Source organism: Ursus americanus, chromosome 19 (genome assembly GCF_024610735.1).
Source record: "Ursus americanus isolate L20-20 chromosome 19, mUrsAme1.1.p, whole genome shotgun sequence".
NCBI classification, from domain to species: Eukaryota; Metazoa; Chordata; class Mammalia; order Carnivora; family Ursidae; genus Ursus; species Ursus americanus.
In genome coordinates, this window is record NC_142145.1 from 7,447,108 (window position 1) to 7,459,513 (window position 12,406).

The 12,406-nt window shown below is 41.4% G+C and overlaps 1 protein-coding gene across 5 annotated transcripts in view; it reads right to left on the reverse strand.

The window, feature by feature from the left end:
* SOCS6 (suppressor of cytokine signaling 6) overlaps positions 1 to 12,406 on the reverse strand; it is an 828,170-nt gene that overhangs the window by 766,001 nt on the left and 49,763 nt on the right. For all 5 annotated transcript variants that reach the window (XR_015727576.1, XR_015727573.1, XR_015727574.1 and 2 more), the window contains 2 exons: positions 9,513 to 9,683; positions 8,400 to 8,531 (listed from right to left, as the gene is read on the reverse strand). The gene's annotated coding sequence lies outside the window, so the exon portion shown is untranslated. The remainder of the gene's footprint in view (positions 1 to 8,399; positions 8,532 to 9,512; positions 9,684 to 12,406) is intronic.

Consider the following 12,406-nt stretch of genomic DNA (forward strand, 5'->3'; position numbering starts at 1 on the left):
CAAGAACAAAGGGGTATTGATTCCAATTAGGAGGGCTTCTAAGCTCCGAGTGCTGATTATCTGGTGGTTGGGGGGTGGGTTGAAAATTCCTCCTGTTGCTGTGTTGTTCCTTAAATTTATGGGACAGAGTGCAAGTGTGCTTTTCTGAAAGATCCCAAGTAAGAGACTTCAGACTCTGTAGCAGGAGCGTTTAGGTGCAAAAGCAGGGCTTGACAATGATATGTATATTTTAAAAAACAATGGCAAGCCCTTGTTGGAAGCCAATCAATCTCACCAGTGTGGCTCTTCCGTCAGAAAGAGTGAAGAAACGGTTGTTGGAGAGGGAGCGTGTGCACTGTGCTTGGAACGCAACCACTGATGAAACCGGAAAACTAAGATAGGAGGATGACCCAACAGCAGTGTAGGAAGGTAGATGGCCCGGGGTGTGTGGGAAGCCCCAGATCTCTTGGAAACAGTTTTCTAGGCAAGAGACAACCAAAAAAATGTACCAGTTCACCTCAAGGAATTCATGTACAGATACTCTCCTCCTTTTTAAGTTTAGAGATTTGTAGCTTAAAAAACGACCGGATGCTGTCAAGTAGCGAGATAATTCTTTACTTGTTAACCAGGGTAACGAGGAGTACATTTTCATAGGAGAGATTCTTTGTGTTGGCAAGAACATAAGAAACCCTAGAGCGAGAGACTTTTTCAGGAAAAACTGTCCAGAGCAATTTCCAAATGACTGAAGTCTCCCCATCAAAAGGGACATACATGACCAAAATCGTCTCTCTTCATTTTACGACAGCCATTGTGCTTCCTGTTTCCAAGATTTTTCCAAGTGTAAAACTGATTTTTCAATTATTGAGTTTTTTCCAGCATATGGACAAACACACTAAGAGTTAATGAGTTTGTTGTCATGCTATTCCACGACCTTCAGAGCACAAGCTCCCAAGTCCAAGAGAACAAAGCCTTTCTCTGCGGCTCACTGGCTAAGTGACCCGGAGCCTGAACCCTCCATCCTGTCCCCTTCAAAGAGCACTGACAATACCCTCCCTCATAATGGGTTGCACTGAACGTCAACTAAAATAATGCCTATAAACCACTTGGTCCGGTGCCTAGAAACACCACCCAATAAATACTGTTTCTATGTTATGATTATGAGAGTTCAGAGGAAATGTGTTCCAAGCACTTGAAATGCAATCATTTATTTAAATGAGCCACAAGGCTCTAAGATGTGTACATCTGAGAAAGGAGGCAGAACTTCCTTCATCGATCAGATGCAGAAACTAAGGACAGAAGGGCCACATATCTCAGAGAGAAATGCACAGCTAGACACTTACCGATTGCCTATAGAGGCTAAAGCTGCCAGTTCAGAAGAACATTAATTCTTGGAGCCACTGACTAACTAGTAGAATGATAGAGACCCGGAAAGTCCAAAGAGGACAAAAATCAAGCCAAGCAATTATTTAATGATCTAGTTAGTTAAAACAGATCTCACAGACTCCTTATAAAAGTAATAACGATAAGAGCCCACATACAGTTTTTTTCCAGCCACTGGAATGATTCATTGTCATGTCTCGACGCATTCCATAGATTGACTCAGTAGACATTCCACATATTGACCCCATATATTGACTCACGGTCTTTACGGCAGCCCTTCCAGATGGGGACCCCATGGAACTGAGTAATCGAGAGACTGAGAAGGGCAAGTTTGGGATGCAAACCCTGGCCACATGTCTCAGTGTCCACCATTGCCCTCTTACCCTCCATGTACCCTCCTGCATGGCCCACGATGGTAGCCACCAATCATCTGTAGCCATATTTAAAACTTAAATGAACTGACTTAAAATCAAATAAAATTACAAATTCAGTTCTTCAACTGTACTAGCCACAATTTAAGTGCTATCAATAGCCACACGTGGCCCATGGCTTCCACTGGACAGTGCAGACAGAACCTTTCCATCACCACAGACACTTCTCCCACTGCCTTGTGCTCCTGACCATGACACTTCACTGTTCTGAGGACTTTAGCGGTCTGTCTGCTTTGCCTGTCTATTGTCATAGTCTCACTTGAATTAAAAAAAAAAAAAATTAGGTTATTTCATTCTCTATGAACAAGCAGCTTACGCGGGGCCTACAGTTTACACAGCTAATGTAGCAAAGCAATGAGAAAACACATTCCCTGCCCTGAGAAACTTAGAATCTACTTGAATAATGAATGATTTCTCTGAGGCCTATCACAAGTGGATAATGCTGTATTCTGGTGGGAAAACAATGTAAAGGATAGTAGAAAGGCATCACATTATAGGCAAATCCAACTCATAATACTAAACTGTTTGCCAAATACTTTCTTGCACTCTTGTTACTTAGAACCGTGAACGCGTTCTCCCACAGAATCATCGACACACATGGTGATTAGGTCCTCGTCTCGCCTGACCAAAGCCTATTTAACCGGGGACTCCCCTGAGGCATGGTATCATTTGTTCTTACAGGACCTTTCATCAGCTGTACACTGAGAACATGGAAACCGAGGACCTCTGAGGTACGTTCTGGCTCGAAAATCCTTTGTAATAGTGGTCCTTCTGGGAGGAGGATTTTGCATCTAAGTAACCCCAAAATTAAACTCAGGGAGGAGTCAAGAAAACACGACAGGCATAGGGACGAAGTGGAGGGTCGCTTGTGCAGATCCCATGGGAGAATCAAGCTGCACACTGTCTGGGATCTTGGATCCTTAACCAAAGTCAAAAACCCTGGAGGTGATAGGAGTGCTTGGTGCTGGCCATGCGTTTCCATTCAGCATCTTTTCTCTCTACTCTTCTTTCCACCTTCTGTGCTTATATTCTGCTCCTTCCTGTCTTCCACCTCCATCTGAAAGTGGTGTCACAGACTTTTCGGGATGTAAGTTTTTCATGATCTATTATGAGAATCAGGGACTGTGTCTTCCTTCACAGCCCCTCCTCCTTTTCTTCCCCCACCACCATTTCCCGTTCCTCCAGCTACCATCATGGGGAATTTTTTATATGTCAAAGCGTCCCACGACGTGTTTCATTCCTATCATCTCATTTAACCTCAGAGCAGCCCCATCTGGCAGGAGGACAAAAGCCACTTACAGAGAGAAAAACAAGGTCTACTTCACCCAGGCCACATATTAAGAGGTGGACTCAGGTGTGTCTCCAAGGACGCAAGGACGTTGCCTTGTCGCTGCAGGGGCCCCCCGCAGTACCCTCCAACCAGGATTGCCTGGGACGGTGGGAAGAGCCTTACTAAGGAAATTGAAAAACCTGGTTTTCATCCTGGAATACCAGGATAACTTCAACTCTTATCTGCGGGAAATTATTGAACGTCTCTGGATTTCAGGTCTCTTACTTATAAAATGGGGAGTTGGGGTAGAGGATTTTTGAGGTCACTTCCGGCTCCAAACAAGGGTGCTGTGATACCAGTACATGAATATTTTAACTTTCCTCCTAAGTACATCACTTCTGCCGCATTCTGACAGATGACAACTAGTGTTTACTCATCGTCACTATGAGTCAGGCATTTTACATGCAGTATCTCATTCAATCTTTATCACAACCTTATAAAGTAAATACCACTGTGGAGTAAATTCATTTTATGATTCTGAAACCGAGGCCCCAAGTCTGAAGGACAGAGGCCAGACCCAAAGTCAAGGCATCTGTGTCTCTACCGAAAGGCCATGTACTGGCTCCCAGCGGGGTCCACAGCTCACACCCACCAACCCTGCGGTCAGACGCCAGATGCTGCACTTTCCATAGTACGCAGGTATCCAGCACGCAAGAGTCGCAACGCGTAAGTAGATTAACTCTCAGGCGGGAGAAAAAGAAAAGAACAGAGAAAAAACAAAGAGACTTTGATGAGCACCCTCCTAATAGACTTTGATGTAGCAGGCACACTCAACTTTTACCTGTCTCATTTACCCTACAGAATTAACTTTTATTTTGAATTAAGCTGACTTCTGTGAATCTTTTAAAAATCTTATGACAAACACTGACTGTAATAGCTCCATGAAGCTTAAAATCCCTAATACAGTTTGTTTTTTTTTTTAAACTGGCATTTCTCTCTACCAGTTTAACATATTTTTTTAAGGGTGAAGGCAAATCCTGGCTCAATAATACCATCCAGGAATGAACCTTTAGCCTAGCCACACCTTAACTGACTAAAGTCCTTGAACATGAACAGCCTCATACAGGACCTGAGTCCCACCCATATTTGGCGAACAATAGTGGTATATGAGGGCAATTAAGATATTTCTGGAACTATCACTCATTATTCTCTTGGACTAGATCTCTCCTCAAGAAAGCAGTAAGACTACAGACTGTTTTCTTATTAGCTTAATTAAATGTGTCATATGAAAATTCCTCTTGTCGGGTGAATACATGGATAGATATTTGATAAAGCAAATATAGTAATAGTTTAACAATAGAACCTAGGTAGTGAATCTGGATGTTCACTGTACAATCCTTTTAACTTTTATATTTTAAAGTTTTAAAAATATTTGTTATGCATTATTGACTCCTTATATATACTGGGCACTGGTATATGCTGAAAAAGGACCTTACAGTTTAATGCAACAATTCTGCAGAACGGCTTCTACTAGACTTGGAACCCAAAGTAGAGAACCAGATACTTTTTCATTCGAAACAGGAAAACCCCTATGAGCCCACCCACCCTGGAAAGGACCCAATTATGTACCTGGGGGCTGTGAACAAATCAAAGACGGCCAAATGAATCTGAAAGCCAATCAAGAAGCTCCCTGCCCACTACCCATTCCCCCCCCTCCACCTCCATATCACTTCCAAAAAACCCACCCTAAGTCAAAGTCCCTCCCAGATAGGACATTGACCAATCAAAGACTGTCTTGAGACTTCCTCTTTTTTCTCTGTAAAACCCATTGTCCTTTTAAATCCTTGTGAGTCTCTAGTGGAAGGAATCCAATAGTAGCTAACTCCCTTACTGAAGTACACTCTGGACAGACAGACTTGGATGAACTCTACTGTGGCCTTCAACTTTCTGATAATCCTCAATTACCATCATCTACATGGTTAGTTAAAATCAGTTGTGACAATTCTTAAATAACAAATATCATACCTATATTTGTTTTTCCTCATAATTCCCCTCTACTTTGTATTGTTTTTAAGAGAGAAGAGGATAAAGTTACCAGTAGCTTGACCAGAATGGGCAAGGTACCTCCTTCAGAGCATCTTGCTTGGGAAGGTCCTCTGTAATGTCTGTCTCCAGGGGGAAAATGCTGAGAATCACTGAGTATTCAACTTTAACTCTGTATCAGTGTGTTAGTAAATGCTTTGCCCTCCCCATAATAAAGGACAAGGAAGTGTGAACAGTAATGGTTGCCTGTGGGCTGCGTATTTATGAAATAGTAACCTGAATAATCATGACTGAGTCACTCCAGCAGACTCAATAAAAATTGTTGCATTGGCCCATCTGCCTTTATTCAATCTGTCCCCTCCCATCTGACCAAACACTGAAATACTCATCCTGCAAGATTAATTCAAGCCTCACCTCATGCATGATGCCTTCTCTCATCATGCCAAATCAGATGGATTAACCTCTCCTTGAAACACTTATAGTTAGAAGCCTTAGAAAGAAGGAAAGAAAAGGAGGAGAGAGAGAGACAGAGAGAAAGAGAGACATGAAGGAAGAAGAAAAACCTGTTCTATAGTCTTGTGGAAAATGGAGAAGATCCAGGATCCTTGCAAGGACATAACCTCAACATTATACTTTTTTTTTTAAAGATTTTATTTATTTATTAGAGAGAGAGGAGGAACAGAGGGAGAGGGACAAGCAGACTCCATGCTGAGTCTTGAGCCTGATGCATGGCTTAATTTCAGGACCCCAAGATCATGACCTGAGCCAAAACCAAGAGTTGGATACTTAACTGACTGAGCCATGCAGAAGTCCCTCAACATTTTGCTTGTAAAGGTGACAGTCAAAATGGCAAATAACACTGTTCTGTTTCTTTCTCCTTTGCAGTAATCACATTTCTCCACTTTTGCCCAGAATTGCTGCTGCTCTTCATCTATCCTGTCCCTCCAATTTCCTCACAGAGATTCATGAACTATCAGTCACTTCTGAATCAACAAAGCTTCTACAGAAGGGAAGCCCTAGCAATGTAATGCAATAGCCCTTTCTGTCATCTGTCAAAGGCGATGTTGGAGTTTCACTGTTGGTATGAGATTATAAAATCTAATAGGAGAGGTCAGCCTAATATAAGCCAACCTGTTTTCTGACACGTTATTCAGAACTGGCTGTTGTGTGGAATCCTGAGTGCCTCATCTTTGGATGTCTACATGCAGAACCCAGATAAGTTCCTCTAGGGCTCCTCCAGGTGGGAAGTTAGGAAAGGTGACTTCTTTAAGTCTTGCTAACTTGAAAATTCAAATAAGATCTCTAAGACAAAACTTAAAGTGTGGAGGGCGGAAGGAAAGAACAGGGAGGGAAAAGGTTAAGAGAAAAAAATATTTCAATTTGTATTATGGTTGCAGGAGGCAGATTCCATACTGGGTCCATCAGCTTGGAATGCATGTTACACTTTGGGCTCTTAGAATAAAAGCCTGGGATTTGTGATGTGGTCAGGCTGTGTGACAACATTTCTCTGGCTCTGTTTAAGTACACTGCTGACCTGCTGTCTCTGACACCATTGAGAGTGTTCCTACAGACCCAGATAGACAGTTGGGTTGGGCACAGAAGAAAATGGGCCACCTGATGACTCAGAAGCTACTCCTCAACCTGGGCTCAAAACACCTGCAGGTCTACTCAGCCTGGAGGGGCTGGTTCCAAAGGGGAAGCCAGGATGCTGGGACCATGCAGGGAACACAGCAGTCCTGAGATGAATCCTAGACCCTCTAACAATCAAATGAATTTGGCTTTTGCAGAATTCATTTCATCATCCAAATGAACCTTCACTTCCTCACCAAAAAACAGAAATATATGTAACATTATGCATAAAAATTAGAAAACAGAGTAAACACAAATGAGAAGGCTACTATTGCTTACTTGGAAAAGAAAAGAAAATGGCAAACTCTTCTTTGACATCTGATCACTTTCACCTACATTTCCAATGGCAACAGACATTGAAAGCAATGTCTAACAGGTGGAATCACTGATGCCATGGTTTGCTGATGATGATGGGTGTGGCACAGGTTGCTAGTTGCTTAGACAATATCACTTCCTTATTTCTCCCTCCTTAAGAGAATCTCCACTTTTCCAGCAAGATCAATGTGTTCGGCTAAGAAACTATAGTCACCAGACTCCCTTGCAGCTAACAGTGGCTGTGGGACACGGTTCACGGCAACAAGATGCACGTTTCCTGGGATTTCTGGGAATGTCCCAAGTCCTGATATAGCTATTTATCCTTCCTTCCTTGTCTTTCTTTGTGTTCCTGGAGTGCTGACCTCATTCTTAGATGCTCGGCAGTTCTGCTTAAAGAACAGCAGAGCAGAAAGGCAACATGAGCCTGACCCGGGAGCAGCACCCTGGACCCCGAAATGACCACCTTCACACTCTTTGCAAGAAAAAGTAAACCCTTTATTTCTTCCAACAGTATCAGGGTTTCTCTGCTAAATCCATCCCAAGTAGAGAGTATCAATCAAGAAACACCAAAGTTTTCCAAAGTTCTTTGGGTTTTATCAATATCAAGTTCTGTTCCCTCTATTTTCAGATCAAGGAGAACATGCTCAGAATGATGTGCATTACACACATCATCACAACAACCTGACCACACTCAGAGGTTTTGGGGTCCTGTCATCTTGGTGATAAAGTTTGACTATAAAGACAGTCAAACTTCATCGCACTTCTCTTCCAAGGTAAACTGCTGAATTGCATATATTATTGAATACAATAAAAACAAAGAGACATGTCCATGATAATGATACCAGGAGATGTTTTCTATAGTCCTGCCTATGGGAAACTATTCTAGAAATAGTACAGAGTTGATTGTGTTATATATTGCCTTACCACAAGGTCATCCCATGCCATTCTCCAACCCTTTAGAGCCAAAAAATACAAATTTAATATAAATGCAAGAAAATGAAAAAAAAAAACTCCAACTATGGAGTTTATCAATGGACCTATACCAATCGTGCTGTGAACAGAAAACTTAACAGCCCAGGCACCTTTGGTCATTCAGAGCCTAGAAATAAAATTGTTCGCACCCAGTTCTTAGAATTAGAACTGCTACCCCTTTCATTGTTCATCCTGTATTTATAAAATCAGCAGTATTAATGACTGCCCACCACCTTCACGAGGCCGTTGTAAGAAACAGATCAAGACTCAATCTTTCCCTTCAATTGCTCAGCTTGCACACTTTGTGGCGCTTTACTGGGTAAACCTCAAAGCAATGCAAATAGACCTGCCCCATCCATTCATGCACAGAAGCTGATTACCTTTCAAGAAGAGTGTAACAAAGTTTGGAGCCCCGTTCTTCCATCCTCGATGGGATGCATCGGCGGTCCTGATGGTAAGTTTGTCAGAGTTCATTCCCAAGACTGTGGTAGGCTGTTGGCAGGCAATGACTTCTGTGAACAGAATAGAAGGGAAAGAAAGAAAAAGAACTTGTTAGTGGTGACAAAGCAAAACATTCCCTTTTCCAGCACCCCCTTGCTGCTCAGAGAGGTCAGGAGGCCCCCTTCTCCCCAAACAGATGTGAAGTAGACAGACTCTGGGGACAGATTTTTGTTCCTGTATAAAAGGAGACAGGTTTATGAGAAGAGCTTTCTCTTGCCATCTTGATAGACTCCCTATTTCTGCACTCATATAATGCCTTGTGAAGACTTGCTCTTTGTGGGTATGGCAACATTTTGGTGATGAGGAAGCATCAAACCTAAGGATAAAAACTAAACATGCTAGAGGTTGGAGCGAAAGGAAAGAAAGCATGGGACCCACATGGTATTGTCCCTAGCCAGTCTCGAAACACCTGCCTCTAAATGTCTTATTAAATTTACAATAAATGTCTTTTCTTAAAAGGTAGATTGTTCCACTCCGCTCTAGTACTCTACATCTAAAAGAACACATACTGACTCAGATTAAGCATCAGGACCTATAAAATTATAGGGGTTCTAAAAATATGGCACAAAAGTAATTCAAGAACAATGCAACAGTAACAGCCAAGTCAATGAATAACTAGTCTACCACAGCTTGCTAGTTCATGGAAATATTTACCTGGCAGAGTTCAAACAAGCTGGAACAACTCCAGAGCTCCTCAGCCTCCAGGTCAATTTAGAATGAATGTCAGACTTCTTTGGAAGGAATTTCAAAACTCTCCCTTCATTGAGAAAGTGCTTACTTACCCTACGGGCATAGCCACAAAGGCCAAGGAAATCATGAGAATTGTTTTCTGTATTTATATGGCAAACACCTCTGGACAGATTGACAATTTCATTTTGTTTTTAATAATAATGAAGCTTTGCCATTTCCTGGTGGGGACATGGTGGGATGAAGGATAATTATTGTCATTTTTGAAAGGAAAAGATACAAAGAACATGAAATTAAGTGATTACCTATATACCACAGTCAAAATGTAGCCCCATGTAGAGACAGCCAGTGAGCCGGCCGAGGTCAGAATTCAGAAACTTGAAATCCCAGTCTAGCCTCTGTCCTCGGGCACCCTCTTTCCTGATGACGCAGCAGACGCTGTGGTGAGTCACTCGGTTCCTTGCACCTCCCAGAAGCTAGGCCAGGATTCAGAGAGAACACAGATTAAAAAGGCATATCAAACCAGCTCATTCAAATCATTGTAATTAAAGTACCCTCGTGTTTTTTTACTCTCAAGCATTTAGAATAAAAAGGACCTGAGAAAAAAATATAAAGATGGCACCAATATAAAAGAATATATGAGAACATTAAAAGTCAGAGTGACTTTCAAATAGTGTCTACAAATTAAGGAAAAATGGAGTAACTGGAAGGAGCAGAGAGAGAAGAAATATTTTAGAAATACATTTATTATTCAAGAGTTAACTGGGGTTAAGTCAGCATTTTATTTTCATTTGCTAATAAGGCATGCTATGACTTTTTCAAAATAATGTGAGGTGACTCGAAATAGTCTACATGAACTATAGTCCTCTAGAATATAAATAATACTGCTTGAGAGCAAATTCTTGCCCGGCCTCATGCTAGCTATGTGAGTTAACCTCTCACTGTCTTGGCCTTGCTGATCAAGTTCACTATGGGAGCAATAATGGCACCAACTCAAAATGTTCTTACTTCATTTAAGTGAGGAAGCTCAGAGAACACCAAGCAGGATAAATGCCCAAAACACTACTTTTCATATATCATTTTCAAATGACAGAAAATCACAGATTAAAGAAAGAAAGAAAGAAAGAAAGAAAGAAAGAAAGAAAGAAAGAGAAGGAAGGAAGGAAGGAAGGAAGGAAGGAAGGAAGGAAGGAAGGAAGGAAGGAAGAAAGAAAGAAAGAAAGAAAGAAAGAAAGAAAGAAAGAAAGAAAGAAAGAAAGAAAGAAAGAAAGAAAGAAAGAAAGAAAAGAAAGGGCAACCGGGCAGCTCAATCCGTTAAGTGTCTGCCTTCGGCTCAGTCATGTGGGATTGTGGGATCGAGTCCCATATCGGGTTCCCTGCTCTGTGGGGAGTCTGCTTCTCCCTCTGCCTCTGCTTGCAGCTCCCCTGTTTGTTCTCACTCTCTCTCTCAAGTAAATGAATAAAAATCTTAGAAAAAAAAGAGTAAATGGATGAAGAGTTAATTTATCTGAAGTTTCTAGGGCAATGCCTCACCCAAAGTAAATACTATGTAATTATTTATTATTATTGGAAGAATTCAATAATATAATTAACAGATTTTTTAAAAAATATATTCAATATGTATTTATTTAATATAAACATTTGGAAGAGTTAAAGAATTGATCATAACTTAAGACATTAAGAACATCTCAATAGATTCTAAAAATTACACATGTGATGTAAAACACATTCTCTGGCTACACTGCATTAAGTAACCAAGAATTGTATATTACTTGGTAAAATTTGAACATCCTCTCCCCACCACCTAACCTTAATTCTAACCCTAGACATCTTGTTTTATGAAGGTGGGGAGCCGGTTGATTATTGTTGGTGTTTTTCCTGCCATGGAAACATGAGAAATTTCCCCCTTTTCTTTCTTAAGAAGCAAGATAGTTAGTCTTAAAGTCCTTGAGTTCTGGGTGTCCTAGAAAAAGGCTAACTTTGTTTTGTGAGATGCGTTCAGGGAAATGAGTTTTGCTTGGAGAGTAATAGAAGAAGGTGACCCTTCTTGGAGAGACTGTTGGATTCCATAGATTAAGGCCTGCGGGCTTCTGTAAGACTTGGTTGTGGGCTGGCTCCTTGGCCTTCAGTAAGGAACCAAGCACCACGCGTTTTGGAGTTTGGGCCAGTATCTGCAAGACCAAATTTAATGTTGAGGGTGTGGAAGCTACCATTAGAAGCTGCCTTCTAATAAAATATTTTATAGTCATCTATTATTACATAACAAACTATCTCCAAACTTTAAATTGTTGTTGACTTAAGACAAAAATCATTGTATTATATCTCACAGTTTTGTGGGTCTGGAATGTGAGTAGGGATCAGCTGGGTGATTCTTCTGTTCCACGTGGTTTGGACAAAAATGACTCTGGTGTTCAGTTGGCAGATGGGCTGGCCTGGAGGGTCCCAGGATGGCCTCATGTGCATGAAGACTCACACACGCGTGCCTAGACGAGGATGGCTGAAGAACTAATAGAGCTGGGTGTCGTAAGTGGAGCACCATGCGTGACCCCCCAGCATGTGACGTCAGTGTAACCAGACATCGTACCTGGTGGTTCAGGACTCCAGGAGTGAATGAGGCAAAAGCAGCATGGCCTTTTATAATCTAGGCCCACATGTCACCTTGTGTCACTTCTACTTGTGACTGGTAAAAACCATCACAGGCCAGTCCAGATAAAAGCAAAGGGCACATAACCCCCACCTCTGACTAGTGCCAAAAATTTAACAGCCACTACTTTGAACCAGCACAACTATATAGACATGGGCTTAGACTGCTGGGAACATCCAAAATGGACTGAAAATCAGGGCCCTTCACCAATTTCAGGAACTACATAAGCCACCAGAATTCATATATAACAAGACTAATAGAAAGGGAGGCAGAACGAGGCCGACTGCTGGCTTAGTTCTATGTTTTTAATTACATTATGAAAATATCAACTCTTATTTTACTAAAGCTTTAAAAGTGTTATTTAAAACAGATTTATTCACGTAAAAAGTAAAATGTTTTACAAAGCTTAAATAAAATATCTCTTCCTCACTGTATTAGTTTTCTATACTGCTGCTATAACACATACCATGAACTCAGTGGCTTCAAACAACACATAGTTATTATATTACAGCTCTGTAGGTCAGAGTCTGACACAGGCCTCAAGAAGCTAAAATC